This window comes from Aptenodytes forsteri, unplaced genomic scaffold (genome assembly GCF_000699145.1).
Source record: "Aptenodytes forsteri isolate BGI_AS27 unplaced genomic scaffold, ASM69914v1 Scaffold160, whole genome shotgun sequence".
Classification (NCBI taxonomy): Eukaryota; Metazoa; Chordata; class Aves; order Sphenisciformes; family Spheniscidae; genus Aptenodytes; species Aptenodytes forsteri.
Window position 1 is genome coordinate 98,171 of NW_008794882.1, and position 7,423 is coordinate 105,593.

Genomic DNA, 7,423 nt, shown 5'->3' on the forward strand with positions numbered 1-7,423 from the left:
TGCTTAGACCCGGCCATTGTTACTACTATCTGTTTTCCAATCTGTGTCTGGGAAGGTAAGGATTTTCATAATTCTCAGTAGCATTATTCCTCTTTTAATACCTCCTGGTAATGTACATATGGATATAAACCTCTTGATGCTATTTACAAACTCCTGGTAGACTTCTTTCTCAAATTTACATGCACCTAAAGAGATCGCTTTATCCATTATTTGGTTTCTTTACATTATGTGCTTGCACATATAATTGCTGCCCTATGATATTTACCTTCATTTCTGTCTTTACTACGCAGAAAATATCTTTCAAAGTCATGCTCCAGTTATGATTATTATATTTTTTTGTCATTCTTACAATGCAGAGGTTTGTGCTTAAAGCTTGACTGTTGACTATTTTTTGTGGTTCTTAGGTCTCCTGGATGACTAAACAGGTAACTCCACACTTGAGTTTGGGATACTCGAGTCCAAATCTGGCTTTAGAGTACTTGAAAGCAGACTGGAAGGCTTCAGGCCTGCAATACAGCTTCTGCATAGATTTATTTTGTTTTATTCAGCTAGTGTCTTCAAATTCTCCTTTGTGTTGATCTGCTGCAGGATGCTAGAAAATGGAGATACATAGACAGTAGGGAAGGAAGAAGTTACCTGAAGGCTAACACATTCATGGCTGAGGCAGATCTATCGAGGTAATGATTCATCAGTTCCTTGGCTTCTTTTCCTGTGGACAGAGCATTTTTGCTCTCTAATAGAATGTAGAATTTTATTTGATTATTTAAATCTTTGAGATAATGTATCTTTTCTGTTGTCAGGAAACTGCAAAGGATCTTTTTTGAGGCCCAAAAAAGTGATGAGATTGCTGGCAATGTCTTGGTGATGATATGGATGTTTAAGGCACAATTTATCATTGGTGACTGCTACATAGGCGTCTACATCAGGGCAAGTCATCCCATGCTCATTTCATAGTCTTTGGAGGGCTTGTCAATATGTCCCCGGATGCAATTCAGACCTTCAAAACCAGAAAGATGAACTGTGGCTAAACCCCACTGGGTGCAGAGGGAGCCAAACCATCTTTATTAGATATAGACACCTAAATTTAGATTGGATAAATAGCACTCCTAGTCTGAAGATGAGATTCAGAATGAGTTGAACCAAACATGACCGTAAGGAAAGCAAGTTTCAATATGAGTTTGGGGCTTTTCCCTGTATGATACTGAAATATGAATTGTTGAAATTCCCCAGAAAGTCAAATCTAGACTGACAAAAATTTTCTACAAGGTTTCAGTGTGTGGCTTTACAAACCTTTTATTCCTTAAATAATCATGATTTGTAATGGAGTCTAAAATGATCTGTAAAGGAACTTAAAATCCATGTGAACTTTGGCTCTAGATTCTATCAGCAAGCAAGGTCCTATTTGAATTATTCTTCTTGGATATTTGCTACTTAAGGAAAATCCTAGTGTAATGGCATTTGCCGTCACAGAGTTTATGGCCAAAACAAATTCCATCACTCTTCTGTTTCAGCCTTCTATGTCATACCATACATAGAATTTAATCTAGTTAATTTTGCATTGAGTCTTACAACCTATATTTGACTAAAGTATTTCTCAGTAATGTAACTAAAATAAACACATCACCTTTCAATCTTCTCTTTATTAAATAAAGTGAACATTTTAAAATCTCTTGTTTTCTGTTTCCTCCTATCCTTTAAACTGTATTTGTGGACTTTTTTTGTTCCAGCTTTTCAAAACTAACTTAAAAATCTGATTATCAAACTGGACACTTACTTTTACTTTCAGGTTCACTATTGCTGTATACACAAATACATCACCAAAATTATAGTGCTATTCCAAGGTCTATAAACTATATTTGAGCAGGTTTGACATCTCCTCAGCCAGTTTCCGTTGCACTCTTGAGTGAAAATTACCTAGAATGGCTGATTTCAAGAAGGGTATTCCTAATGGTCTAAAAAGGCCTTCATCATCACACTGTAACATGACAGTATTACCTGCATCTTTCCAATCGGTAATTAGTAATAAAGTTTTGCTGCTTTTTTATTCTGAAGGTTGGTTGTGTTTATTTTTCTGTATTATTTCCAAGATAATATTGGTTATTTTTAAAGAATCCTCAGCCATTGCATTCATTTGTAAATTTTGTTTACTATTTTTACTAATTATAATGTATGTATACATTGTTACACTGGATTAGTTTAGTAACACATCTAGATAATTACTATTTGTAACTAATGTCTTCACTAGGGCTCTTTTATGCTAACTGCCTTCAAACAAAGAGCCAGTAGTAGAGAGACACTTGCTGCCCCAGATTGCTTATAATCTGGGTTAATGACATGATGCGATGGGGATAAAACAAAGAGTGTGAAATGAGCGAACCTAATTTCAGATTGTAGGAGTTGCTACAGCTGTTAGACTTCAGCACTGCAGGAGTAAGCAGCAAATGACACTAACAGTGAACACCTTGAAAAGGTGGGCAGGCCACTGCATTCTGCTCACACCAGTCCAAGAGAGCTTGCTACTCTATCGTATCTAGAGAATTTTGTCTCAATCTGTATTGCAACTTGGTGATACACTGGGCTGAACCCAACATATAGCACAGACGTGTGTGTGATCAGTAATGGTATGTTGTGTTTACGTGGCAAGATTTTGGCAGCTGGGGGGCTGCAGGGTTGGCTTCTGTGGGAAGACACCAGACGCTGGCCCCGTGTCAGATAGAGCCAGTTCCAGACAGCTCCAAGACAGACCCACCGCTGGCCAAAGCTGAGCCCATCAGCAACGTAGGTAGCACCTCTGTGGTAACAAATTTAAGAAGGGGTAAAAAACGCTGTGCAACAGCTGGGAGAGCTTTGCTGCATTGCTCTTTTAAGGAAGCAACACAGCACACAAAGTTGTTGATCAGGTGAATGCTAGAGTATTTCTGTGAACTCCATTTTTGGCAATAGCCTGAACAGAACTACTATTAGGGATCCCAGCAGCGTTTAGGAGGGTATTGCACAAATTTGTGAAGTCCCACAAAATTGACACTTGGATCTTAAAAGTTTGTGCTCATTTGGCAAAGTGACTCTTTTTTTCTCTTTGCTTAGAGACATTCAGGCTTCTGATCTGCAAAGAAATAAGTATGCATAGTAAATTGCACATACATACACTTCCATGAGTTAAATAACAGCAGCAGTGGCAGATGCATGAACAAAACTGATGCTGTGGCATCAAGTCATTTTGGTGAAGTTACATTAAGTTACTTCTGTTGTAAAATTAATGTATATAAAAACACTCCACTATCTTACGCAAATGAGCCATACAATTAAAGAGTCCATGAAGCCACAAGACTTCCATTTCTGGTTATCGCTGCAGCACATACATAGGCTTACCAGAGATGGGGAGAATACTGAAAACAAATAAGAATTTGAATAGCTGAGATGCCAACATTATGTATAAGCTGTAAATCAATGCAGGAAACCCAGACGAGAATAATTGGTTGAGAGACAGAAAGAATTCATCCAGAATTTGAGGAAGCTGCTTAAAGTATGATTATTCCATGAAAAATGTTACTGGTTTTGCTTGTGTGGTCCACAATAATAAGGATGCGCTGTATTGTTGTGTACCGGATTGCATCTTGTATTTCATTGGAATTTTTTTGTTTCTAACACCTGTGCTTATACATCTGCCACTTCACCTTAAAACTTGTTAAATAAAATTTTGGTTTTAAACTTTTTAAAATTTGAATTGTTTCCTGATCCAGTTCACGTAATGGCTCTGCAAACTAGTGCATTGACACAACTGGCAGGAAAGGAGAGAAACACAGTATAACATGGGAATGCGTGTCCAAGGCTGTCTTGTCCTCGGCCCAATTCTAGATTTTTGTTGGCATAACACATAGATGAACCTGGCCAAAATACATGAGAAAGACATCGACACCTGCCTCCAGGGTATTAGTATTCATCCTTCTCCTTTGGAAATCACAATGGACTGGAAGAAAAATGACAGCCTGTGCTTGGAAGGACTACTGCCTCTAACTGATCAAGGTGAAATCTGTGGCCAGGAAGCCAGTTGTTCAGAACCATGCTCGTCAGTGATTTATTGAGGCTGGATTGCATTATGAAAATCTGGCCTGATAGGAGCTTGTCTTTTATCGTGTCCTCACTCCCTTAGTATGCCTCTCAGGCTTCAGGGACCTAGCAGTTCTCTTTTTATTTTGTCCACTGCCTGTCCTGACCGAAAACTGTTGTTAGCAAGTTAGAAGGGAAGTAGAAACCAGAAAGGCATTAGTTTTATTCACAGCACTGTTGTCATTAACTTATCCAGTCATTTCACTTCTTTTTTTCTTTGTAATTGAATTGTCTTTGTTCTTGTTTGAAGGTATTATCTGTGCCATTGCTCAGATCAGCCAAGAGGTTAGTGTTCGTTCTTTAGAAAAGACAGTTGCCACTGGCCTTCTACAGCAATATGCTGGCTAGTAGGATGTTTCTAGCTGTGGGGAATTAACAGTTTTCCTAGAAGAGAAACTGGAAAGAAGGAAAGTTTGGAGATTGTCAGTGTTTTAGAGGGTAGGATGGAATAGGCCCTACTGTTTTCTTATTTTGGACTAGCTGAGAAGACTGGTCTTTGTTTTCTGAAACACTGACTGAAGGTGACCTGCAGAAGGGACTTGTGTTTTGCCCCGAACAAAGTGCATTCACTAGTTTGTATTTCTAGATGGTGTGCGATCCTGCTGTACATGTTGCATCATGCTTGGTTGCCTTCCTTCATATCTTCTTCCGTTCCCTAAAACTATTTAAGCATATCCATATCCAAGTTAGAATCTGAACCTTACAAATCTCATCATTTTATAAATGGAGAGCAGTGACAATGGAATAATTCTCAGATGGGAAGGACATTTTCATAAAATATCCAGAGGAGAAACATGGGAAGAGAGGGGACTAAGCATGAACATCCAGTGTAAATATCAGGCTCCTGAGTGTACGGGTAGGCCTTAATGGCCCTCATCAGCCTCTCCTATGGCCTTTACCCATACCTTCCGCCCACGGGCCCAGGATCTCCATTTCGGCTCAAACCTGGGCCTTCTGTCCTGCTTGAGCTACATCATAGGAATACTGGTGTCCAGCCCAGCAACAGTCATGCCCATGCCTGGGTATGGCCCCCACAGATCTGGGCCCCAACCCATGGCTGACTACCCAGTTTGATCTCACACCTGCCTTGTCATTATCGACCTGCCCAGGTATCAGCTGTGTCTGACCCTGGTCACTGTCACTGGACCTGACCCTGACCAGTGGATTGAATTCCCGGTTTGACCTCAGACCTGCCTTGTCACCACAAGCTTGTCTGGTGGTCTGGACTCTCAGCTGACCCTGTCTGCCATTGTCACTGGGCCTGCCCTGCTCCCATTGCCTGGGCGTTGTGGGACTGAGCCCTGGCTGGTGACACCCCTACCCTGGCTGATGAGACCATATTATCATGCTTGGCCCCTGGCTCTCCAACCATTAAAGAGCAGTTGGCCCTCTATGATCACTGGCAGTATACAAAGAACAGATACATTATCTGCCTCAAAACCACCATAAACAGAGACAAGCCAAGGCGACCTGGGACCTGGAGAATAGTAACTCATCTTGTTCTTTGAGTCGCTTACTTTAGCATTGCAGATTCCCTGGACTCTGTTACAATGGAAGAGAAGATGGTGAATGCTCCTTTTGACTTAACATCTGTGACTAATCATGTCTGCCACTTCTGGTTTTGATCTGTTCCAGGGACTTTATTTGTATATATTAGGTTATCTGGGTTAAGTGCAGCTTCACTTTCTCCCTTCTATCTATCTAGTCTGAAGTTGTTTAGCAAGATCTTCCTGTTTTTATTCCAACTCAGTATCAAGAAGTCACAGGTACTAACTGGCACTCAGCATTGAACTTATTTTTTATGCAGTGAACGCATGCTTTGTGTATCACTGAAGAATTCATAGGTCTCCAGTCTTTGATTTCTCAACTTTGCTTTGCTGACAGATATTGAAGAAGTCTCTTCAGATGCTTGCCTGTTTCATTCCCCTCCCAGTTCTTTACAGTAATTTTTTATTGTAAAGAACTTTTTTCCCCCAACTGTGACTGTGGAGAAATCAAACATTATTATCATGAGCAGGACCAACATCTGAACGAAATTATGGGAGTGGGAACATGAATGTAGTCTTGTATAGTTTCACTATTATGCTTATAAGTGGTTTGGTTTTTTTAATGAAAACTGCCTTAAATTAATGGGCTAGATGGGGAATAAAAGAGGAAGAATCACTATTGTCAGTATCTTTTGTATAGCAGCACTTTTCATGTACCAGCATGGGGTTTTTTTTTGTTGTGCTTTTTTTTTCTTACCAGAGTGTTCAGCTACTACTGCCATCCTTTCCTTCTGGGGAAAAATGCAGGAGGTGACCTAAGGAATGAAGGTGCCTGTGATCAGGTAACTTGGCCTTAACCTGCGACTAGACTGGTAAATCCTCAGTGCAGACAGGGTGGCGTTCAAGTTCAGTGTGGCTGAACATCCAGTATGATCTGATTAAGAGAAAACACCCATCTGCTTGGCCTGGCCAGTTAAAGTCTCCCCACACGAAAAAGGCAGGAGGAACAGATCTCGGGTGCCCAGAGCTCATCACTCCATTTGGCAGAGTCTCTATCTTCAGTTACAAAAGTCGCATTTTAATTTCTAATCTAGACTTTATTTATACAAACCAATATTGTAGCATGTAGAGAAGACGAACAGATTTTAAAGTCAGAAGATGTACTAAGAGTCTTTTCTGTCCTCCCTGAAGAGATGAGAGAAACAGCATCACTTAGCAGTGGACATGTTTTAGAAGAATGTTGGTTTAAAGTAATTAAAAAATTGAGAATTCAGCAGAACTGGAGGTAAATAGTTTCTGTAGTTGAAGAACTGCACCTTTTTATTGTCTGAAATTATCTCACTTCAGCTTCCAACTGTGTAGCTCATCAGGTCTGTTGCAGACCTGTTACTAGGAGTCTTAGTGCATATAAACACTCAGTTCTACATCCCGTGATCTTACTAACTCAAGCTCCCTTTTCTTCTATGAACACTCCCCCCAGATTTTTCAGTAAGCTTTAAGGAATACTGTACCTTTATTGCAGATGTGCCTTTGTCCTTCATAGAGACGTAACTTGCATTTAGGTTTATTGAAACACTTTTGTTCTGACACGCTGACGCTATCGGGACTCGGACGGCTGAGCACGAACGTGCCACGCTCGCAGCCCTTCCTCCTCCCTCAGTTTTGCTCCGTTCAGATCTGCTACGAGCAAGTTTAAATTCGCTGAAAGCAAACACTGCCTTACACAGCAAGGACTCCCGGCCCCGCAGGCGGGGAGGAGTAGCGCAGTCGAGACCCGCCCGCTCCCGGGGCCCCCGGCCGAGGCGCGGGGCCCAGCTCAGCGCCGGGGG

At 40.9% G+C, this 7,423-nt stretch overlaps 1 long non-coding RNA gene across 1 annotated transcript; it reads right to left on the minus strand.

Moving 5' to 3' along the window:
* Window positions 1-912: 912 nt before the first annotated feature.
* Window positions 913-7,340, minus strand: LOC103895186. The gene is made up of 3 exons (XR_657352.2): window positions 7,106-7,340; window positions 6,352-6,409; window positions 913-997 (listed from the first exon to the last, which is right to left on the minus strand). It is a non-coding gene; the product is annotated as an uncharacterized LOC103895186 (long non-coding RNA).
* Window positions 7,341-7,423: the final 83 nt, after the last annotated feature.